This window comes from Rana temporaria, chromosome 3 (genome assembly GCF_905171775.1).
Source record: "Rana temporaria chromosome 3, aRanTem1.1, whole genome shotgun sequence".
In the NCBI taxonomy this organism is placed as follows: domain Eukaryota; kingdom Metazoa; phylum Chordata; class Amphibia; order Anura; family Ranidae; genus Rana; species Rana temporaria.
Genome location: NC_053491.1, coordinates 267,349,394 through 267,375,005, shown reverse-complemented (window position 1 = coordinate 267,375,005; position 25,612 = coordinate 267,349,394). Strand labels below are relative to the sequence as shown.

At 44.8% G+C, this 25,612-nt stretch overlaps 1 protein-coding gene across 5 annotated transcripts in view; it reads left to right on the top strand.

Moving 5' to 3' along the window:
- The window catches only part of ACSL6 (acyl-CoA synthetase long chain family member 6), a 324,620-nt gene that overhangs the window by 98,405 nt on the left and 200,603 nt on the right, over nt 1-25,612 (top strand). Inside the window, exon 1 of one of the 5 annotated variants that reach the window (XM_040344654.1) lies at nt 20,080-20,139. The exons of the other annotated variants lie outside the window; for them this stretch is intronic. The gene's annotated coding sequence lies outside the window, so the exon portion shown is untranslated. Of the gene's footprint in view, nt 1-20,079; nt 20,140-25,612 lie in introns of those variants that run through there. 5 annotated transcript variants of the gene reach the window in all.

The window sequence follows — 25,612 nt, the reverse complement described above, 5'->3', positions numbered from 1 at the left end:
CAACCTGCTCAAAATGGTGTTTCTTCCTAAATTTTTATATTTCTTTCGTAACATCCCCTCCCACATACCCAGATCCTTCTTCAGACGTCTGGAGGGAGTGCTGACCTCTTTCATCTGGGCCAGGAGGCCACCTAGGGTGGCGAGACAGATACTATATCTCCCCTTGTCGGGAGGTGGGCTGGCTCTTCCAAACTTTTTGTTATATTATTGGGCAGCCGTCCTGGTTACGGTGCGCTGGTGGTTCGCCCAGACAGAATCCGTTGGTAAGACTTGAGGCGGCCATACTGGGTTCATACACTGCATTGACTAACCTAGTCTACAGGGGTCCCACTGCCCCCCATCCCTTGACGGCTCCCATGAAGACGACTATTAGAGTGTGGCGGGCAGCCAGGGCTATCTATGCAAAACCAAATTGCATCTCCCCACACACCCCGCCCTGCCCCATCTCTGTGACTTACCTGAACCATCACTGTGGGCCAGACGAGGGATTACCACCCTCAAACATGTCATATTAATGGTAGGATCAGGCCTTTCCACGAGTTGAGACGACAGTACTCCCTCCCCAGTTCGTTCGAATTTAAATATTACCAGCTGCGGCATGCGATGAGGGCCCAATTCCCAGACGCACTGACTTTGGAACCTGACTCAATCGAGTGACTGCTGATGTCGCGCGCAATGGGGAAGCCCCTTTCCACTCTATCTCCATTTGTCAGTCGGCCACGCCGTCAAACTCACCCGGGTAATGGATAAATGGAAGGACATCCCGACTTTGGGGGAGGAGGAATGGGAGGAATGTGTCTCCATCTACATCCCGTCCATGATAGCAGCCAAGGATAGATTCCTCCAGCTCAAATTCCTACATAGGGCCTACTTCACACCTCACAGGATGGCCGCCATATACCCACATCTGGATCCGAACTGTCCCAGGTGTGGGATCGAGGTGGGGACCTTCTGGCACATGGTTTGGGATTGCCCGAAGCTCAGGCCATACTGGGAGGGGGTGGTGGGGAGGCTTAGCGACATGGGAGGAACTAGGGTTCCACTGGACCCCATGGTGCTCCTCTTGAGCCACCTGGGCGAGGTAGAGGGAGACAGATATACTAAGCTATGTATTACATTCTCGTTGTTTTATGCCAGGAGGGAGATAATGCTACGGTGGAAGTCGGTGGAACCCCCCACCCTTGGTTCCTGGAGGAAGGCAGTGGACTCGGCTTTACCCCTTTATAAACTCACGTATGAGAGCAGGCAGTGCCCTGCTAAATACGACAAGGTCTGGTCGGCTTGGGTGGATGCGCATGGCTGGGGGGGACTAAGATGGATTCTCCGGGGGGGTGGGGGACTAAGATGGATTCTCCCCCCTGCCCAGCCTGGGGGCCTGTTGCCCCCCTCCGCCTCCTTGGGCGGCGCCTCATCCCGCCGACTGGAGGGTTGGTTATGCGGCACGACTTTTCAGGTACATGGGGATCAATCATGGGGGGGAAACGGCTGTTTAACCTATTGTACTCACGGGAGGGCGCTAGTTGGGACGGAACCTGTAGGTCATTGGTTGGGGTCTGTTAGGGTGATAGAGCTGTGATCTTGTACTCTGTTTATGTTTGGTTTATCCACAACACTGGAAATGCTTATTTCCCGAGGCGTCTTTCAGGACAGCACCTTGAGATATCATGATCCTCCCACTCCATCAGGAAACGCCTTCTTTCATCCTTTTAAAAGGAGGCCCCTCCTTGCACTCCTCAGTTTTTGTGTTTCCTCCTCCGGAGGGGGCATCTTCTTGGGAAGGGTCTGATGTCTCAGGTGCTGCCTGAAAAACGGACTCTTTCCTCTTACCTTTTTTCTTTTTCAGAGACTGTCCGCTCTCCCGTTCCACCCGCGTGGCGGTGATGGTAGTCGGGCTCCTCTCTCTCCCGGTGCTCAGTGGAGCCAGCCTTCGGCGATCGAGAGGTACCTCGTGTAGCGGGGCGCCGCCATCTTGGCGTAGCCTGGTCGCCGGAGAGGCGCGTCATTTCCGGCGCACCAGGAGGAGGGGTAGGGCGGACGCTGGAGCCTACTTCCGCTTCCTGGTCCGGCGCAGCGGCGCTATTGGAGTCCGGGAAGCGCCGTGGATGCCACAGAGAGCGCTGATTCCTGCGATGGATACTGCAGATGCATCAGCGGTGGAGACAGGCACGGGCACCAGCAGGACCTCGGCGGGAAGCAGCAATGCAAGTCTGTTTTTTCCCTAGGGATGAGGGTTCTCACCTTTTTGGGTTCTCTCTCGGTCTCTTCACTTTTTTCCCTCCAGTGGCATGGAGGCCTGTCAGGGCACGGGTTGACACTTTTTCTTCCTAAGTGCACCTAGGTGAGGGGGGGGGGGTCCTGTTTGTTTGAGACCGGGTCTCATGCTGGATTCCCCTATTTTTTTTTTCTTCTCTCCCCCTTCCTTTTTTAGGTCAAACCTGAAAAAAAGATGCCCTTCTTGTAGGGAGAAAATGGGGGAAAGTTGGAAGAAGCCATGGTGTAAGGCATGTATTACGGCCTTAGTACAGAAGGAGTCGGCCTCAGTCAGAGAGGAATTGTTGGCTTCTGTTAAAGATGAGCTTTTGGCCACCTTTCAGACCATGAGAGATTCGCTAGCTCCTGTCACCATTTCTCAGCCCTCCACTTCAGTCTTCTCAGGAGGCAGGATGGGCTCCTAGGCCCTCTGATAACGAGGGGTCCAGGGATAGTCAGCCTCAGGCCCTCTCTAGTGAGGACTCAGAAAATGAGGAAGAAATAGAGCCTCCCTCAAAATTCAAGTTATCCCTGGAGGAGGTGGATGTCCTCCTCAGGGCTATTTATGCCACTTTAGGTCTCAGCGAAGAGAAGAGGGACTTAAGCCTGCACGATCGGATGTATGCCGGTCTCTGCGAGCCCAAGGGGCGTACATTCCCAGTTCATTTGGTTATTTCTGAAACGATTTTGCGGGAATGGCAGGACCCAGAAAAGAAACCATTTTTTTCTAAATCCCACAAAAGGCGGTTTCCTTTCGGAGAAGATCCATCAGTCGTGTGGAACAAAGTTCCTAAGCTCGACGCAGCTTTTTCCCAGGTGTCAAGGTCCACAGATTTATCCTTTGAGGATATGGGAATCCTGAGGGACCCGATGGATAAGCGGATGGATCTTCTCCTTAAAAAAAAGCCTGGCAGTCAATTATGGTTAACCTCAAGCCTGCCATGGCTACCACCTGTGTGGCACGCAACTTGGAGTTCTGGTTAGACAAACTCAAAGCTCATATTGAGGCAGACTCCCCAAAGCAGGACATTTTGGATTCTTTTTCTACCATTACTGCAGCCTTTCACAGGGAAGGTGGTCAAGGGAGGAAGCCCTGCGTTCCTCAAACTGGAGGGAATTAAGGACGGTGGCCCTGGCACTAGTGGAGTTTGCTCCATTTCTCCGGGGCCATCATGTTCAGGTCCTGACGGACAATGCTACAACGTTAGCATACTTGAACAGGCAGGGGGGTACAAGAAGCATTTCACTCCTGTCCCTGGCCAGAGATTCTCTCCTGGGTAGAGAGCAATTTGCTCTCCTTAACAGCCCTACACCTAAAGGGGTCCCTGAATACGGTGGCAGACTTTTTAAGCAGACACCAGATTCGGGAGTCTGAGTGGTCCCTGAATGCGGAGGTCTTTTCAGAGATCTCCAGCAAGTGGGGTCTCCCAGAGGTGGACTTGTTTGCCTCGAGGGAGAACTCCCAGGTAGGAAGATACTTTTCTCTGAGTCGGGGAGATGGGTCCCTAGGGGTAGACGCTCTGTCGCATCCCTGGGATTTCCGCCTCTGCTTTGCCTTCCCTCCGTTTCAGTTAAATCCCCTAGTTCTGAGGAAGGTTCAGAGAGGAGTTCCGGTCATTCTCATCACCCCGTTTGGGCCCAGGAGAGCATGGTTCGCAACGCTCCTAGCCTTGTCAACCAAGCCCTGTTGGCACCTGCCACTCAGGCAGGACCTTCTAGTTCAGGGTCCGATTTCCCATCCAGATGTGGCCCGGCTGTCCTTGGCCACGTGGCTTCTGAAAGGGAAATCCTGAAAGATAAGGGGTTTTCAGACCGCTTGGTTTCCACCCTGCTTAACAGCAGGAAGAAAGTAACCCGAGCCATTTACACCAAGGTTTGTAAAGTTTTTTCCTCTTGGTGTAGTTCATCGGGTCAGGACCCTAGGGAATTGAAGTCTATCCTAGAATTTTTACAGGAGGGGGCTGATAAGGGTTTAGCTGCCAGCACCCTTAAGGTACAGGTATCCGCACTTAGTTTTTTTGGAAAGATCTGTAGCCACAGAACCATTGGTGGTGAGGGTTTTTAGATCTCTTTTGAGGTCTAGACCACCAAGGTTAAAGGGTTTCCCGAAGTGGGAACTCTCAGTGGTTTTGTGATCTTTGGCAAGCAAGCCTTTTGAACCCTTAGGGGAAGCTTCAGTTAGGAACCTTACCTTTAAAACTTTATTTTTAATCGCGATTACCTCAGGACGTAGGATCAGCGAATTGCAGGCCCTGTCAGTGAAGGAGCCTTATTTATGTTTATTTTCAGATAGGGTAGTGCTTAAAACTGACCCTAAGTTTTTGCCCAAGGTGGCTTCTAACAATAATCGTGTGCAGGACATTGTACTTCCCACTTTTTGTTCTAACCCTTCGGGTGAAAAAGAATTATTTTTTCATATGTTGGATGTTAGACGGGTCTTGTTATGTTATTTAGAAATAAACCTGTTTAGGCGTTCGGATTCTTTATTTGTTCTTTTTGGGGGTAACAAAAGGGGTCAGCAGGCATCTAGGGGAACACTAGCTAGATGGCTGAAGCTGGCTATCAGGGAGGCTTATTTACAGGCAGGCCTGACTCCGCCAGAGGGTATCCGTGCCCATTCGACCAGAGCTCTCGCAACTTCCTGGGCAGAAAGAGCTGGTGCCACGCCGGAGCAAATCTGCAGGGCAGCGACGTGGTCAAGTTTCCACACGTTCGTGCGACATTATAGGTTGGACCTCGCCTCAGCTAGTGATCAGGCTTTTGGCAGGAAGGTCCTACAAGCTGTCGTCCCGCCCTAAGGTAGTAAGTCTCTGTTGTCCTCTCAAGGTGCTGTCCTGAAAGACGCCTCGGGAAAATTCAAGTTAGGCTTACCGGTAACTTGTTTTCCAGAAGTCTTTCAGGACAGCAACGACCCGCCCTATTGTTTGTGATGTACTATGCTGTGACTAACATATATGCTTGTGTGTTCCAGCCGGGGCCGGAGGTTTCTCTAACAACTGAGCAGTGCAAGGAGGGGCCTCCTTTTAAAAGGATGAAAGAAGGTGTTTCCTGATGGAGTGGGAGGATCATGATATCTCAAGGTGCTGTCCTGAAAGACTTCTGGAAAACAAGTTACCGGTAAGCCTAACTTGAATTTTCTGTCTGATATTGTTTTCTCTTTTCCTTTGTGAACCTTATTGTCGATTACTGCATATCTTGTAATGCTGTTTTGTTAATAAAAATATTTCTGTTAACCACTTGAATACCGGCCGCATGTAAAATGACGGCTTCACAGTGGCTCTGGAAACTCAACAGGACGTCAATTGACGTCCTGGATTCCTCCGGCCACTGGGGAGCGCGCCGGCGCGTCCCCGAGATGCCGATGCGTGTGCCTGGCGGTCGCGATGTCCGCCAGGCACCCACGATCAGCAGTGACAGAGCAGGGACGTGGAGCTCTGTGTGTAAACGCAGAGCTCCACGTCCTGTCAGGGGACAGAGGAGACCGATCTGTGTCTCTTGTACATAGGGACACAGATCGGTCACCTCCCCCAGTCACCCCCCTCCCCCCACAGTTAGAACACACCCAGGCTACACATTTAACCCCTTCCTCACCCCCTAGTGTTAACCCCTTTAATGCCAGTCACATTTATACAGTAATTGGTGCATATTTATAGCACTGATCGCAGTATAAATGTGAATGGCGCCAAAAATGTGTCAAAAGTGTCCGATGTGTCCGCCATAATGTCGCAGTCCCAATAAAAAAATCGCAGATCGCCACCATTACTAGTAAAAAAATAAAAAAATAATAATTAATTCTGTCCCATATTTTGTAAGCGCTTATTGCGATTTTTTTTTTTTTTTTCTTATTATTTATTTTTTTTACCAAAAATATGTAGAAGAATACGTATCGACCTAAACTGAGAAAAAAAATTTTGGAAAAAAAAAAATTTGGCTATTTATTATAGCAACAAGTAAAAAATATTGAATTTTTTTTCAAAATTGTTGCTTTTTTTGTTTTATAGCGCAAAAAATAAAAACCGCAGAGGTGATCAAATACCACCAAAAGAAAGCTATATTTGTGGGGAAAAAAGGACGCCAATTTTGTTTGGGAGCCACGTCGCACGACCGCGCAATTGTCAGTTAAAGCGACGCAGTGCCGGAAGCTGAAATTTCACCTGGTCAGGAGGGGGGTATATGTGCCCGGTATGGAAGTGGTTAAAAAAAACTCCACTTGCTGTGTTTGGCAGAAGGATGAGTACAACCCCAAGAACACCATCCCAACCGTGAAGCATGGAGGTGGAAACCTCATTCTTTGGGGTGCTTTTCTGCAAAGGGGACAGGAGAACTGCACCGTATTGAGGGGAGGATGGTGCCATGTATCGTGAGATCTTGGCCTACAACCTCCTTCCCTCACTAAGAGCATTGAAGATGAGTAGAAACACACAGCCAGGGCAACTAAGGAGTGGCTTTGTAAGAAGCATCTGAACCCATTTCAAAATCTTTGGAGGGAGCTGAAAGTCCGTATTGCTTAGCGACAGCCCGGAAACCTGAAGCATTTGGAGAAGCTCTGTACCGAGGAGTGGGCCACAATACCTGCTGCAGTGTGTGCAAACCTGGTCAATAATTACAGGAAATGTATGATCTCTGTAATTGCAAACAAAGGCTTCTGATGTATCAAATTGTTATGCCATGCAATAAAATGCAAATTTATTAAAAAATCATACAATGTGATTTTTCTGGATGTTTTAGTTTCCGTCTTGCACAGTTCAAGAGTACCTATGATAAAAATGACAGACCTCTACATGATTTGTAGGTAGAAAAACCTGCAAAATCAGCAGTGTATCAAATGCTCTCCCCACTGTGTGTATGTGTGTAAAATATTTACACACACACACACACTATATAAAATATATATATATATATATATATATATATATATATATATATATATATATATATATATATATATATATATATATATATATATATATATATATTCACAAAAGGGAGTACACACCTCATATTTTTGTGAATATTTTTTATTATCTTTTCATGTGGGATGACACTTTCCTACAATGTAGTGAGTGTACAGCTTGTATAACAGTGTAACTTTGCTGTCCCCTCAAAATAACCCAACACACAGCCATTATTTAAACCGCTGGCAACAAAAGTGAGTACACCCCTAAGTAAAAATTTCCAAATTGGGCACAGAGTGTCAATATTTTGTGTGGCCACAATTTTCCAGCACTGCCGTAACTCTTGGGCAAGGTGTTTGCCATAGCTTCACATGTTGCCACTGAAGTCCTCTTCCACTCCTCCATGACAACATCATGGATCTGGTTTGAGGATGCCCTACAGCTGCAGGAGAGCTCCAGCCCTCCTCTGGTCCTCCTCCAGACCCTTACTTTCTGCTGTCAAGCTATGCTTCCAGCTTCTTCCCAGCAGCATAAGGAAAGGGGATGCACTGTGATGTAAGGGAGAGTGGGGGGACTCGTCTTCTGATGGTGGGGTGGCTATTGACATTTAATATATGGAGAGGGGATGTGCTGGACCTCTAATCTTGGATACAACCAGCCTTTTTGAGGGCAATCATAATGCTGATGCGGCTCACAATGAAATTGAGTTTGACACCCCTGATCTAGAGTAATGAATGGGGCAGTGGATAAACGACCAAGCCAGAATGATTTATAGGGCTGTGTGGCACTGGATAAGGCCCCACAGTAAAGCTCTACTATGGAGCTTGGCAGAAGGCAAATGTTTGAGATTGGTGTTTACAGTTGAGTGTGGTAAGAGGGTTATAAAGAAAGTTTGATTAAAAACCTTCAGGAGGCACCAGTATACAACTGATGACAAAATGTTAGTCTGTGTGCCCATGTTAATTTTACTATTAATCTAATGCAGTGGTCTCCAAACGGTGGCCTGAGGCCTGGATGCAACCCTTTGCTTGCATTTATGTGGCGTTCTTTCAAGAAATGCTATCCTGACGAAAAATTCCCCCTATGGGTCCCAAATGTCACTCCAGCTGATATGTTGATCAGCTGGCGTGACGTCCACTCTGCCCCCCCCCCCCCCCAGCCTGAAAGACAGTAAACTGGCTTCTTTAGAAAGTTTGGAGACCTATGATCTACACTGTTATAGTTCACTGTTATTTAGAGCTCTGATTCCCCAGAAAAACAAAACCCTCAGCCTGCTCACAGGACCAGCTTAGCGAGAACCTGTAGGCGATACATAAGAGCATTTAGAGAGAAACATAAGACTCCATCAGTCTGCTGTCAGACTTCCAGTATGCAGTAATGTAATATATAATGAATAATACAATAATGTTCCAGTCATAATGAACCAATACAATTGGGTCACTTTTCTAAGACAACTTTTTTTTAAAGAAAATACAGATCAGAAAATGCTAAACTTTATATTTGCTATTCACTATGAGGTCGATGGCAGAAACTGGGATCTGTGCATCAGAATGAGAAACACACATTATAGTGATGATTAAATGTACTCTGAATGGGCTGCAAACTGGCAAACAACTTTGTTACAGCTAGATGGCAGTATTCTTAGAGGATAGACGCACATTCTCCAAAGTGTAATTCCGAATACAGACAATGAATACAGAGGATAACTTTAATAAAAGGCTTGTCACCAACTAGAAATGATTTTACTGTCTTTGTAAATCATTTTAATGCTCTTATCCTCACTGGATGTTGAGTTATTTCTGTTCATACTTAATAGAAACTGTTGAAAATAAAAACATGAGTTGTATAATTGTGGGAATGTTTTACCACTTCCGGCTAATGTGATTGATTCACTGCTTTTCTTGATGTTTTTCATGTAATGCTCCCCTAGGACTGATCATGCAATCATAGCAGAAGGACTTGCTTGGCAGAAGCAAGTAAGAATCTTCTGTTGCAAAAGAATCACCACTTTGTGAGTTTTGTGCTGCTTAGTGGTTTTACAAGATTTGTATGGCTTCTTCCAGCCCTGCATTATGTCGCCTACATTTTGAATTTGTTTTTTCCTTAAATTATATTTCAACGAAATGTACCTTATACTATGCTGCTTTCAAACAAGGCCAAAAATGGCAAAAAAACAAATGTATGCGTTTCTTAACCCCCCTGGCCCTTTAAAAGGTTTAGGATGACAGGAGGTGGGGCAAGGTTTATGATTAGGGTTGTCCCGATACCGAGCATTTGTGCGAGTACTTGTACTCGCATAAATGCTCCTGATGCCTGACCCGATACATGGTCGGCTTGAGGAGTCAGTAGGTGGAGTGGGCGAAGTTAGCGGACCGGAGAGCGAGTTCTCACCTACAGTAGAACTAGCTAGTTTGGCAGGGCACAGCCGCTTCAGGATCAGTGACCGGACTGTCTCATTCGGTCGCCGTCGGCTTGGACATCTCAACGCCTATCTTGGCACACCCTGCACATTGCCACATTAAGCCAGCAGCTGACATGTTACACCCAGCCGATATAGTTTGGGCTGGGTGTTACAAGATGTCTGCTGATACTTATGCCCAGTGCATGGTGTACCAAGATGGGCATTGACATAGCATTGCAAAATACTTTCCTCATGTCTATTGCTGCATTTCAGTGCCATCTGACAGTGACCGCCATCAGTGCCAGCCACCCGTCGGTGCCCATAGGTGCCATCTATTAGTACCAGTCAAACTGTCACATGTCATTCATAAAAGTATTGGTCATGGTTATCGGCGAGTACGTGGAAAAGTATCAGTACTTTTACTCTGTCCTTAAGTGGTATCGGGTCAACCCTATTTATGATAATTCCGATCATGTGATCGCCATTATCATAAAGCTCAGAGCTTTTCATTAGCCACTGGTAACCGTGGAAAAGTGTTTTTGCCCTAATGAACGTGAATATGCAGCCTGTCGGCACCAAGGCCCACTCGCCGAGTGGCAACATATTTGCATGCGATCGGCGCCAGGAGATTTGAAGATTAATTCCAGGTAGATATAAAAGATGTCAGGACCTAGTTCACCTGCTGTTGGCACTGTGGGTATCTGGGCTAAAAGTTGTAGTTCCAGTGACCACAAGGGGGTGTCTTCCAGCAGCCAGAAGTTTCCTGCAATGGGTTTCACCTGGCCCCAGCTGCTGGGAGGGTAATTAAAGTAAAACTATAGGCAAAACTTCCTTTATTTTTGTTTCTTTTTGGATAGCGCAAGGGTTATATAACTGGTTATAACGCCTGCTAGATAATTTTTTATATATTTTATATATTTTTTTCATATCTGGGTGCCATTGCGGAGATTTTCCGCCACTTCCTGTCCCATAGTCGATTAAGAAAATTCCTTGGGGACCCTGGGTCTCCAATGCTAGTGAAGTTTTCCCCTCTTGCTTTTCCGGGGATCAACCCAAAATTTCGGATTTTTTTTTTTTTTTTCACTTTCAATAATGGTAAACTGGACAAATAGAGGATGAATCTCCTCAATGGGGACACAGACAGCAATAAAAACTGATGGGGTACTAATCTCACTACTCTATCCAAAACCAAAAAATGGATCAACTGCCTTTAGTTATACTTTAGGTCCCACCTCTGCTATTGCAACAGGCATCAGTGTTTTGATGGGCATGAGGATATGACCGCAAGTATGGCAGTGTACCCTGCTTCTTGCTCCTTGTTCATGTACCCAGTCTTGATTCACTCTTTCATTGCATTCCTTGTTACCCATGTCCATCATTTTGTATAGTTAGGTCTCTTGTAAGGTTTATTTGGCATTTTGTCACTGGGGTTTGTTGATTGTGTGTGTGTGTGTGTGTGTTTGTCTTTTGTTTCACTGTAAATAAATCTCCCTTTAACCACTTGCCGACTGTCCATTACTGCTACAGGGCAGCGGCACTGCGCAGATTGGTGTGCATGTGTGATTCTGCACCTCTGGGTTTTGAGTGGACAATATGTAGCAGAATACATATTGGCCTAAATGGATTCATTTGTTTTTTTTGGTCGCTCTTGAAAATGAGGAAAATAAACGCAGAGGTGATCAAATACCACCAAAAAGCTCAATTTTGTGGTGGGAATTTTTTTTTTTTGTGGGTACAGTGTTGCATGGCCGTGCAACTTTATTTAAACCTTATCGCAAAAAATGCCATGGTCAGGAAGGGGGGGTAAACCTTTCAGAGATGAAGTGGTTAAATATTTAAACATTGTTTGGTCCCAGTTTTCTAGTGTAGCTACATATATCTGGTCATCTCAGCTGCCCCTGGATGAAGTAAGTTATTATGAAGCGGGCGGAGCGGCGCACTGACGTTGCCTCAAGCTCCATACGATCCCCCAGCAGGAAGGGTATCTGGATTGTGTACCGGCCGGCACACCAGATTTAAGGCCTATTGTTTCTGCAACATTGTAAGTGTAACACTAACTTTTAATAAACCTTATGTACGTTAAATGCGCTATGTGGAGCTATCATCTTACATGTCAGGTGTATATGCTGGTGACCCATGACCATTGCTGGATGAGAAGACAAAAAAAAATTACTTGGAGCAGTAATTAAATGGGCGGACTTTTGAGGCAAGGCGGGAATATCAAAAATACATACATTTTTATTACAAAAAATACATAATAAAATGTATGTATTTTTGATATTCCTGCCTTGCCTCAAAAGTCTGCCCATTTAATTACTGCTCTTCGAGTAATTTTTTCTTGTCTTCGAAATTTACGGATGTTGGCAAATGTGAGTGCTCTCCCCCTTCCCTGTCCTATTTTTATTTATTTTTTTAAACATTGCTGGATGAGATTCCTTGCTTAAAGATTCGATTTTTCTGAGCTGCGTGGTTGGAGTGGGAACCTTGATTATATGCTTCTAATGATCCCCTGTTATAAGGGATCATGGTGAGCTGGTAAGGAGCCATTTCTATTGATTGGTGGAGGATTCATCGCATTTTGGACACTCTAATCTACCAGATCTTGGGTTTTTGCACAGAGCACTAGTGTTCACCATTTATTGTTAAATCATTCAAGCACTTATGCACTATATTTTTTTTCAGTTTATTCCATTCATTTGTCACGAATATAAATGTTTATTTTTATTTATTTCAATTTACAACATTTTTGGCATGAGATTGCTTGCAATGGCAGCTGATGGCTTATACTATTGGACATATTAGTGTTATGTTACTATGCCATTAGTCGTATACTTGTATACCACTGGCTTGTTCTTTTATTATAAGTTGGTGACTGAATTCTTTAAAGTGTATCACAGGGCTAGGGGGTAGTGCAATTGAATTTTTTCTTCCATGTGTTTTCCTGTACCAAATGTTTACATGTTAATTGCATCTCCCAATTGAACATATTGTAACTTCTTTATAGTTCTTTTTCTTTTTAGTGCCCTACATATTTAAGGATCTGGGGGTTTTGGTAGATCATAAGCTTGAAAGGGAAGTAAAGGTTTGTTTTTTTGAATCGTACTTGCATAGGTGGATGCAGCATCGGTCCAATGCTGCATCTGTCCCCCGGCGCCTCTCCAGTGAACTGAGCAATCGAACACTGCTGATCGCTCCGTTTTCAGAGCTCCCTGAGCATAGAGCTGTTGACTCGGTCACAGGGGTGTCAGTCCAGGCACCTGGCGGATCCAGACTTTGTCATGACACGGTGCCTGGACTGATTCCAGTGACGTCAACAGAGCAGACTACAGACCATTCTCTGCTGAAACGTGTCACTGGAGTGCAAAACTAACTGTACTCCTGTGATCCATAGTAGTACAGCCAAACAAACTCAGGTTGGACTTCTCCTTAAACAATGGCATGCAATGCCAAGCAGTAGTTTCCAAAGCAAGCAAAGTCCTTTCTTGTATTAAGAGGTATGGACTCCAGAGATATGATTTGAACAGGGGCAAAATTAGTAAGACCTCATCTGGAATATGCATTCAAGTTTTAGGGCACCGGTTCTCCAAAAGGATTTTGGGGGAACTGGAGAAAGTGCAGAGAAGGGCAACCAAACTGAAGAGGCATGGAAAAGCTTGGCGATTTAAGATTGGAGGAACTGAATTTTGATCACCCTTGAGAAAAATAACCCATTAATAAGCAGGCCATTTTTTTTTGTTATACTGCATTACTTTGACGGTTGCATGGTGACACTGTACCCAAAAAATTTATGTCCTCCCTTCTTTTTTTTTTTTAGATTTATTTTGGTGAAAATACTAAAGAAATGCTTTTGTGCTATTAAAATGGTAAGAAATTTACTGCAGCAAACACTGATAGGCAAGTCTGTGACCCTAAAAATTGTGTGGCGGTGTAGTGAAATAAGTGGTAGATAAAAAAGATAATGCAAATTAATAAAACCAATATGAACCACTCTCCTAATAAATGCAAAATAAAGTGGAATGATGAAATGACATCCAAAAATCAAATTATAGTATATGCAGGTAAGGGACAAATCATCAAATGACTAATGGCACCGTTGATGACTAAGGTTTGATGTGAAACTATCACTGACGGTGACGGTGCTAATCGTATAACATAAGAAGTCCATATACAGTAAAGTCTTTAGAAACGGTGAATCAGAAAAAGTGATGCATGCTTCCACCATGCTATAAATGAAGAGGACATGCGTCTTTTTTCAGTGCAGTGACACCTCTGTGCAAATTGGTCTCTCATCTTACTGCTGTTGGGTAACAGCGTGTTAATGATCTGAAGGGCTTCAGTGGCTGCAGATGGTCTTCCTCTCACATAGAGCATGTAAACTATGGGGTCACCCGCTCTGTAAACTGGGGGGGGGGCTTATCTCTACGATCCTCCCAGACTTGCCCATGTGATATGTAGAAGGAAAGGATACTTGTATAGTGTAGTAGCTTTTAAAACAATTTATTAATAAAAATTTCAAGTGCTACTACTAAATACAGAAATAAACCACATACAATCCACGAGCAGCAAGCTTGTATTCCCACGTCTCTTCTGCTGTGCCTGTCGACCAATCCCGACGTATTGTCACATCCGTGTCACTGTGCATGGTCTTTTATTTATCGCACAGTGGAAGCATGCATCACTTTTTTTGCATCACTTTTTCTGATTCACTGCTTCTAAAGACTTTAAAGACTTCTCATGCTATATTTGAATAGCACTTATAAACGTCTGAGTGATTTTGGTTTCATATTTTTTTTATCATCCACTTTGTGCCTTTTTTATCATTTTGATAGCTTATCACTTATATATTTGATTTTTGGATGTCATTCCATCGTTCCACGTTATTTTGCACTTAGAGTGGTTCATATTGGTTTTATTTGCGATATCTTCGTCTTATTCCTTATTCCATTTTTTTTTTCACTACAGCGCAGCACCATACACTTTGTTGCCGTTTTGGTGCAAAAAAAAAAAAATTTTTTTTTTTTTAACTTTCTGCTATAAAACACATCCAATAAAATGTAAATACTAAATTTCTTCATCAATTTAGGGCAATGTGTATTCTGCTACAAATATTTGGTAAAAAAATAAGCGTATATAGATTGGTTTGTGTAAGTTATAACGTCTACAAACTAGGGGATAATTTTATGACCTTTATTTATTTTGTTTATTAATGGCGACTATCAGCCATTTTTAGCAGGACTGCAACATTGCGGTGGACAAATCGAACACCTAAATGACACTTTCTCTTATCGTCCATGGACGGACACAGCTCCTTAACTCTTGACAAGTGGGTTATGTGCCCTGTTTACAGGCGAGGACTAGGCAGAAACATGTTGGATAATTAAATACATGTTACATTAAGAGTTGAACAGCCCTGCCCAGGGGGTGGTCCCTCCAGACATAACCCACCTCACTGCAGCATGCAGCCTGTTTCGTTCTGCCTAGCAAGGAGAAGGACGTATGGCTCCCTTTGGGCCCAGTGCCCTGAGGAGAAATGTATTTTACTTTTTCTTGAAGAATCTTCAACTGTCGGCTGAGACAGGCTGGATAATATAGATCCTTATAGTCTACTCAGTCCGACCAGCAAGCGTGGGCACACCATTGCAAAGAGACTGGGTCTGCCACGCCATACCCCATGACTCCTGGGGTGGCCGGTGAGCTTTGCTCTGGGTTCCACATATGACTGGGCTGTGGTGTTGTCTCACTCACAGTGGACCGGGCCGACAGCTACCTCCATTGCGGTTGTAGTTCTGTCAGGAATGCGTCAGTGAGTCCTCGCTTGGACGGGTAAGTACAGTCCCTCCCGTTTCGGTGGATTGGTACGGCTGGGCATTCCTGGGGTTCGGGGGTCCTCTTCTCACTTCCCTGCTCCTTTTCCCTTGCTGCATTGTTAACATTGCCGCTGTCAGGGGGAGGGGGCCTTCCTGAGGGGACTGTTATCTGGCCTGTGTTTTTTCTTTGGAGTTTTCCTGTGAGGGTTTTTTCACTGTTAAAAAGCCCTAGGAGGCTTTTCCTTCTGGCCTCCGCCGGGGCATCCTACAGAGGTTGCCTTTCATACTTTAGGCGTGGTACGCTCTTTGCAGTTGTACCAGCCTGCTACGGCTCCGTTTCGGAGTTCTGACGGCCTTTTGTGTCGGTGTCTGGTCCACAAAAGGGCCTGGCGGTCTTGTCGACCACCATTTCTCGGTGGATCAGGCAGGCTGTCATACAGGCCTATGCTCTTAAGGGGCGGGCCCCCCTTTCCGGTCATGGCACTTTCGACCAGGGCAATTGGTGCTTCCTTGTTTTTTTTCCGATATCATGCGTCGGTCTCACAGGTCGTCCGTTCACACTTTTTCCAGAATTTACATGGTTGCTGTGAGTGCATCTTCTGATGCTTTTTTCGGCCGCTAGTTTTTGCCTGCGGCTGTTTAAAGTTGCACTTCCTCTGTTGAGGAGCTCTGCTTATTTTGGGGTGAAGTTGAAATGGGTTTTACTGATATATTTCCCACCCCTCATTTTTGACACTGCTTGGGGATGTCCCACTTGTCAAGATTTAAGGAGCTGTCTGTCCATGGACGATAAAAGGAAAATAGGATTTTTTTTTGTATGCCACCGTTAAATCTTTTTTCTGAGTCCATGGACGGACACGGCCCCCTGGGCGGGGCGGTTCAACTCTTAATGTAACATGTATTTAATTATCTAACATGTTTCTGCCTAGTCCTCTCCTGTAAACGGGGAACATAACCCACTTGTCAAGATTTAAGGAGCTGTCTGTCTATGGACAGTGATCAGTGCTAAAAATATGCACTATTACTGTGCTAATGACACTGGCAGGGAAGGGGATAGCGGTAGGGGCGATCAAGGGGTTAACTGTGCCTAGCTGACCTAGGGGTACAGATAACGGCTCGGCCACGGGATTCATCCATCTAAATATTTCCCCCCTGCTATTGAGATTTAGGGACAAAGTTAAAACTTGGAAGGCCCTGCTCCTGTCGGTTGCCGGAAGGGTGAATCTTATCAAGATGATACGCATGCCGCAACTGTTATACTTCCTCCATAACACCCCCATGGTTATCCCCTTGAAGGTTTTTCATACAGTAAACAGTATTTTTCGTGGACTCATCTGGAAGGATAAGAATCCTAGGATTAAATTGGAACACCTGCAGAGACCTAAAGATGGCGGGGGGTTGGCGTTGCCAAACCCCTGGCTATACTATTTGGCGGCTCAGATGCAGCAGTTGGTTGGCATGTTTCGGCCGACGGTGCGGTCCTCGGCTCAGAGGCTTATGGAGCACACCGTGGGCAGAAGTCCGATCCCTGAGGCGTTGGAGGCGCAGGCCTTTGCTAAGCCGCACAAGAGGCTCCCCACGTTTAGTCTAATCCAGAAGGTATGGAATAAGGTTAAATATGTCCAAAATGCGGAGGGTTACACGAAGTACAATCCTATATGGCAAAATGGCACGTATACTGAATTGGCTAAGTTACAATCCGGAGCCAGGTGGAAACTATATGGGATTACGCACCTTACTCACATATTCCGTAATGGGGTGCTCTGCACGTTTTCGGAGCTGCGGGAGACTTTTGGCCTGCCACAGTCCATGCACTTCTCCTATATACAGTTGAGACACGCAGTGGCGGCACAGGGTCGCTCATCCGAGTGGTGCCTGTCGCCGACCCCTGCTTTTGATCTTATAGGGGATGCTGGGACGTCTAAAGGCTTTATTTCCCAATGCTATGCCATTCTGTTGCAGTATGTGATGAAGCAGCATCCACTGAAGATGAGGGAAAGGTGGGAGGCAGATGCGGGAGACTTGGACGGTGAACAGTGGGAGGAAATTTTTCAGGCAGTGGGCAAGTGCTCACTGAATGTCTCAGAGGCTTACGCAGTTGTACATTTTGTTGCGAACCTATTATACCCCTCACAGGCTCCATAAGATGAACCCACAGCTCGACCCTACCTGTACCAGGTGTAAGAGAGACCATGGAGATCTGATACATATGCTGTGGAGATGCCCAAAGCTCCACACGTATTGGGCGGGAGTAGTGAGTACCGTCAACTCAGCATTTGGAGTGTCTCTTCCGCAGGACCCGAGGGCTTGTCTCTTGGGGGCTCTGGAGGAGTATGAATGGGAGGAAGCGGACAGGGAGGCGGTGCACAGGGTCCTGTTCCAAGCAAGGAAGCTTATTATGGTTCACTGGATAGCCGAGGCTCCTCCGACTTTAGCAGAATGGATCAAAAATATTGGGATAGTGCTGAGGATGGAGAAAGTGGTATATCAACACAGGGGTAATGCCCAAAAATTTGAGAAGCTGTGGGCAAAGTGGCTGGATGTACCGGGTCTGGCCCCTGTGGACCTGGTGATGGATAGGCTTCTGGGCATCAATGCAGGGTGAGGGGTGCACGATGCTATTTGTCGGGATGGAGATGTTTGAAATGCTGGGGGGAGAGGGGCGTACCTCCTGTTTAAAGATGCTTTGTGGGAATTGGTCATCTTATTTGCTGCTCTTTGGTGTTTTTTCTTTTCTTTGCTTTTTTCCCCGCAATGTCAAGGGGACCTTGCATACCTTGTACCTCTGCAAAATCAATAAAATTGTGTTGGATTAAAAAAAAAAACTGTGCCTAGCTGGTGCTTGCTAACTGTGTGGGGGATATTCTGACTGGGTGAAGACAGACTGATGAGCCTGCTTAGCAGGAACATGAGAGCTCCATCTCCTCCCCTGTCAGAACAGTTCTGCCTCTCTGGGAAACAATCGTGGGTGGCTGGCGGACATCAGGTCTGCTGGACCTTTTGATCAGCATCCCCTGGGTCCAATTAGCGTGCGATTGCCCCTCCAGCGGTTTCTATTGTACGAAATGAATCAGGAGGAATTTTTTTTCTAGTGCTGTAGCAAATTGGATCATGCTTTGGTTTTTTTCTTTGCCTTCCCCCTGGATCAACTGCGGGTCTAGAATTGGGTATATGGATATATAATATATAAAATATATATATATTTTTTTTGGTTGAACTAGATGGACTTTTTTCAACCTGACACTATGAAAGGGGGCTTGTAAGAAAAATGGCTGCACATCCAGGAATTCCAATTGCCTTTTTATTGTTCAAAGTGATGACGACAAAGACACCAACACAAGGTCACAAAGATGCGTTTCACACACACATCCTGTGCTTAATCATGATTAAGCACAAGATGTTTGTGTGAAACGCGTATACATGACCTTGTGTTGGTGCCATCACTTTGAACAATAAAAGGCAATCGTAATTCCTGGATGTGCAGCCATTTCTTGTCTTGCAAGTTTCCCACGGAGGCGGGCTGGGGCTGGCACCAGTGATGTATTTAGGTTTTGTGCTTCCCTAGGCCTGACTAAACTTGTGCACCCTCTAATTTAAATATGACCCACCCCTTCCTGTCAACACCTCTTGCTGTTTAAGACCTACCCTGAAATTTTTGAGTGGGGACACTAGGGGTCATTGAATTCCCATAGATTTTCTCTCACTTTGTTTGGCTATGGGGCAGGAAGTGAAGGGAAATCTCTGAAATGGGACAGGGATGTTCTACTTTAAGCACAAATTTCAATTTCTTTGGTGAGGACTAAAAAGATAACCATGCCAATGGTGCAGCAGAAAACATAGCACAGTGAGGAAGGTTTGTGGTCCAGGATTATAGGGTAGTCAAAATTGGAAGCAGCGCCCCCACAGTTGCAGAATGCCGCCTGCCTACCGGAAGCAGTGTAGCTGCTTTATGGGGGCACTAGACGAATTTGCCCCTCAGCCCAGTCCACCCCATAAGACTGATGCTACACTAACAGTGTAGCGCAAGTCGGCAGGGACTCTGCTGCCCCCCTGCAAAGTGCTGCCCTAGGCCTTGTTGGCCTAGGCCAGGATACAGCGTTGGCTGGCACTCTACAAGATAATCCACCTCAGGTTATCATACACCTTGAGCAGCGGCTCTTCTTTGTATGTGAAAGGGTGCCATCTCAGAAATTAGAAGGTGTGCAATAGCCTCTTGCATTCTCCTGGACAGTAGAATTAAGACTAGGGAAGAAAAGGGCAGAACTAGAAGCCAATCAGGTGTGCTACATACAAATGTGCTGACACGGAACATGTTGATAGGAGGAGAAAGAGTGACCAAAGAAATTAGCTCATCAGTCTGTGTCTACTTCATTGTCCAGTCAGCAAGCTGGGGGTAGAGGCAAAACCACTGTATCACTTTTAGAGCCAATAAATGGAAGAAGGTGGTGTCATCCACCTGACTGTGCTGTGACTGTGTAAATGTCAGCTGAAGGGGCCGTAAATACTTTGCTAAAGCAGCTCTTATACTGTATGTACTCCATCTGTGTGTTTGCCGTTTGCCTGACGGTCAGATTTAAATAAAGCTGTAACATGATATGGAATGAATTGACACCAGGGACCCATTTATAAACCTTATTACCTGACCTTCTCCTTCATGGCACAGTTGGTTTCTAAAGATATTATTTTATTATTGGTCTGTGAGAGATCACAGATCTGTAAATGGCAACACAGATGAAAGGGAAGTCACTGTCTGGGCCAATCTAACCTCCAAGCTGTGAACAAAAAGGTGGGTATCCTTTTTTTAAAGTAAATTATATCAGAAAACATTGTGTGCATAAAAGTTGATGTTATTTCTAACCTTAAAATCACGATCTGAAGCTTGGGAAGTTATAAGTCACTTTCAGCAGTATAATTAATAGTGATCAGTGAGGTGTTTCTACTGCTAAGCAAATAGAAAATAACATGAGCTAATAACTCTAACATGTAAGGCAGGAGAGAATGGTTTAAGTGGAACTAAACCGTATCTGAGCACCATAAACTAAAATCACTATTTAATTTGTCTTTAATATGCTAAGCAAACTCACCCATCTATCCATTTCTACATGTTTTATTTTGTAGAGAAATTACTTTGAAAAGAGCCCCCTAGCATTTGTAGCCACGACATCTTGAGTATGGACAGATGGTTCATGCAGCATTTACATCCTGGACTCCATCGTCACTTGGCTCAGGCATGCAGGCAGGAGGATGTGCTTAGCTGAGGAACCCCCCCCCCTCTCCAGGTGAAGGAAAAAAATTGTATTTAGGCTACATTCACACTTGAGCTGAGCGTTTCATGCGGTTTTTGAAGTGTTTTTTTCAGGAGTTTTATTTGCAAATATTGTAGCCATTTTTTCAGGCATTATTTGGGTGTTTTTGCTGTGGCCAATAGAAACCTGTGTAAGGTGTGGAGTGATGCTAGAAAAGAAGAGGGGAGCTGCTGTTTACGCTGAAAACGGCAAAAAAAAATGCTAATTAGTGGGAATGCTTAATAAGCATTCCCAGTATTGATATTCGTTTTTTATTATTATTCCGTACGTTTTTTGGCTCTGCGTAACTTCGGCATACTTTCAGCTATTGAGACCATTCAACTATTAAAATGTGCGTCTCGTTAAGCTAACGATGGGACTTCAAGTTTTTTTGTACTATTTATACTTTTTAAAATATTAAGCTTTTAGACACTTTTTTTTAACATTGAAGTCAATGAGAACATCCTTTTTCCCTTTGAAATCACATGCCCTGCCAAAAGTTTCAGCTCCTTCATACTTTCACTTACAGACACCAAACAAACTTTAAAGCGGTCACAAAATATTCAGGTATCCGGCTATGACTTTTCAGATTGATATCTTTTACGGTTTTTGTGAAAACGCAATTTACGTTTAGCGATTTTTTCAGAAAATGGAATCGGTTATAATGTAACCCTATGGAAGGGATTTAGAGTGTGTCATGTGACCTTTAGAGTGGAGATGATTGAAAAAACAGTTATCTTTAAAAAAAGGGGGAACAAATTGCTCTCACGCCCACAAGATCTACTTGTCATACACAATTTATATATCAAAACGTAGGTATGCTTGTCTGGTTTCAGGCAATGTGATCAGTTTTGTGATACGTATTTTAGTTTTAGTTCCAGGAGCTTCTAAAGGACAAGAGCGACAAAACCACTCTCATTGACCGTCATGTTAAAAATTGTAAAAATGTTCCTGCAAAACACACAAAGACGCTCTTATCTAAATCGCTGGCATGGCCACAATTTTAAGTTCATCAACATAAATTTCATATCGATGCGTTCACAAGGGCCGTGTCTTTCAAACGGTGAAGTCGCTGTATCGATCGCATGTACGGTTGTGGATTTATTACGTTTTGTTTGAAGGCTTCGATAACTGATTTTGTGTGTGGATGAAAGCGTTTCTAATGGTATTTTGATTCCATAAATAGCTTTCCTTACCTCAGTGCAGTCCTCCTCCCCCACCTCATGTGGAGAAAGCCTCTTGAGGGGGGAGGGGCGACCAGGCAAGTCAGGACACTCTCTATATTGCAGATAGAGAAAGGAGCTGTGTGATATTAGGCTTTATAAGTACTGAAGGAACACTGCTTGTATGTCCTAAAGATACTGTAGTGGTTATGGTGAATGGCTTTGGCAAGGGGCTCAGCAATTCAGCTATTCAGCATTCCCACTCGCATTTTCCTCAGGAAATGCATTGTCTAGTTTCTCACTGTTGACTGTTTTCAATTGAAGTCTATGGGGACAAACTCTCAAATCTGCCTGAAGAGTAGCGTATATATTTGAGTGATAGGCATTTTGCTACAGGTGACAAAATGTTCAGGTCCATTTTTTTAAAGAGAAACAAGTCTGCATGTTTGTTCTGTTTATAAAAAACGGAAGGAGACCCAAGTGCTTAAACTGAGGGGGCAGTGTGTACATACAGGCTTCCTCCCTTGTCTCTGCTCTGTTAAATGAGCAAACCCATCAGATCAGCCAATGGAAGTGACGTTCCCTCAGCTGTGCATTCCACCGCTATCAGGTTTGCAGACATCCCAACCTGCAAAAACTAATTTCAGGGAGGTGACACTTTGCATGTCGGCCCCCCCCCCCCCCCCCCCAAAATAAAATGCAGCCTTACCAGTGCCAATTAGATGCAGCCTATCACTTAGCCGCAGACAGAGCGGCTGTACTACCATTCAACCACTCAGGCTGCTCTGTCTGAGTGACAGGCCCAGCCGGGAGATCGCCCTGAACTCGCAGGTGTCTGGGAGCCCGCGGACAAATGCGGGAGACTTGATGTCTGGGTTTACTAATCTGCCAGAACACCTGGAGTCAGAAGGTGGCAGCTTCTTGCTACACCCAGCTACTGTATGTCTTGAATTCCAGAGTAATTTTAGCAATAAAGTGGGTATATAAATATAGCGTATTTACATCTATGATGCTGTTTGGATGTTTCATTTTTTTTTTAAAGCCTAAAGGTTTGGCGCTGAGCAGTGCGGGGTGTACCAACATGACCTCCACCACCTTCCTACTGCTGGCGTCCAGCTTCTTTCAAAATGTAATGTCAAAACAGCATCACAGATGTCAATATACTATATTTATATACGCTTACTTTATTGCTGAAATTACTCTGAAATTCAAGACATGGGTGTAGTAAGATGTCCGCTGCTGCCTTCTGGACTGCAGGTGTTCTCTCAGATTCGCAAACATCGTAGCAGTGTAACGCATGCCCAGCTGACGCACGTCCCTTTCGTTGGCTGTTCTGACAGGTTTGCTCATCTGATAAAACACTGGCTGTGTCATTGTTGGCTTTGAATGCAACTGCCAGTTTGTTTACTTTAGAACGAGATGTCCTTTGAGCACACTGCTGAAGTAGAGAAAAGAGCGGGGGTCACTTGGTGACATTGTCGGATGACAATTTATATTAACTTTAGCAGTGGGCCAAATATTGGCTCCTAAAGTAAACAGAACTGCCAATTGCATTTAGAACCTGAAATTGCGATTTAGAGCCTATATGAAAACACTGCTCTGCTCCCCTCCTTGCACACTGCCCCCTGCCATGAAGACGACCTGTCGCCTATATTGATATAGATGTCCCCTGGCACAATTCCAAGGCATAACCTAATCTGCCTCTGATCCAAATTCAAAATGGTGAAGCATGCAGACAAGAGGGAAAATTAATTCAGTCTGCATCCTTGACCTACCCAACAGCTAGAGAGCTTTATTGAAAATCCGCTTTATAGACAAAGTGACATAAGCAAGCATAATTCATATGGGTGCATCCGATTGGCCCATTCATATAGTCTTCTCTTGTTACATCTTCTGCTTGCCACAAGGCTTTTCCCTCAGTTCCCATATTGCTTTGGTCAATGGGAGAACAAGTAACGGCTGATTAGTAGTAGGAGGGGGGTTTGAAGACATCTGTTTTCACTTTTCAATTCCAGGCTGAGATTTATCTCTATATAATGACTCTTTCAAGGAAAACAATACTAGCGTAATACACACACATATATATATATATATATTTATATATATATATATATATATATATATATATATATATATATATATATATATATATATATATATATATATATATATATATATATATATATATATATTTATATATATATTGTGTGTGTGTGTGTGTGTGTGTAATATATATATATATATATATATATATATATATATATAAAGAAATAAAACCAATATAAGAAAGCAAAGCAATATTTGAGTGGTTAGGAGAAAAATAACATAAACGCAAAATCATTTTATCAACTCCATCACAATATGCCATCACATAGGGAACTATTGGTCTCAGTGTTGCCAACATTTTTACTGGCAGCCAGTAAAAAAACTGGCAATTTTCTTATGCCAGTAAAGCCTTGTAGACACGACTGGTTTACCCAGCAGGAAAACTGCCAGGAGAGCGTTTGGCCGGGAATCCCGGCCGTGTTTATGCTCCCTAGCAGTTTTCCCATCAGGAAAATGGCTGAGAATCCAGACTGGAAAATAGAGAACCCTGCTCTCTATTTTCTCGTCGTCGTGTTTCCTGCCGAGAAACAGTTGTCTGCTTACCTGTCCCAGGTAAACCCACGCATGCTCGATAAGAGTTTGAATGCGCGTTAACATACAAGTTTAGAGTGGGGTTTAAGCAACATGGCGACGGCATCTAATGTGACGAGCGCCGGCTCGTCTTAGTCAATGACGTTACCACGTTCTTGCAATTCAAAAGAATGGCGGTTCTTTTGAATGGCTGTATGCATAGCTTTGCAAGACAAGCTTACCAAGGCTTTTTTCCTGACTGGATTCCCGGCTGTGTGTACAGGGCCTAAAAGTGAAAGGTTGCCAGTAAAAAAATATGACTGGCACTCGGCTTGGTCCGGAGCTGGCTGGGACTAGCTGAGTGCTTGCTACAGTGTGATTGGGCAGCACTGGCAAAGGCAGTGCCTGAGCATGTCGTGTGATGGTGCAATGGAGCCAAGCAAAGCGGCCAGAGCCTCATGTGCAGGTCTCCGGTAAGGGAGCAAGGCAGGCTGGGATCAGGACCGTCAACGCTGTTTAGACTAGAGTGGACTGAAGGGACCACTGAGCTTGGAGAGACTGTCACTGTGACTCAGAGGACATGTCATATCGGTGAAGTGTCGTCTGTGCTGCTGCACACTGCTGTCAGTGTTACGGTGACGAAAGTCCATTTTATGCGTGTGTGCTGCCTATTCTAATTTCTTAACCTCATGAGGCCGGTCCCTGAGCTACTTGCTATATATAAACAAAAATGTTTGCCTTATCTACCTTAAATCATATTGCATATTGTATTTGTTTGTAGCCTAAATACTGTAATTTGTACTTAAAGGGGTGGTTCCCCCTAAAACAAATTTCTAACAATACATTCGGAAGACTGCTTACACTGCGGGTAGGCTGGCTTTTTTTTTTTTTTTCGTACATACCTCGATCATATCGCATATCGCCGTTTCATCCCTCGGCTTCCGGGTACGAGTCTTGCTGGACCTAGTTGATTGACGTTCCTCCGACCGGCGCATACTGCGCGTCAAGACTTTCTGACAGAAGCTGAACGTCATTGCGCAGGCGCCGTATAGAGTCGGCTCTATACGGCGCCTGCGCAGCGACGTTCGGCTTCTTTCGGAAAGTCGTGACGTCAAGTATGCGTCGGTCGGAGGAACGTCAATCAACTAGGAACGCCCACCGCCACAAGACTCATACCCGGAAGTCGAGGGATGAA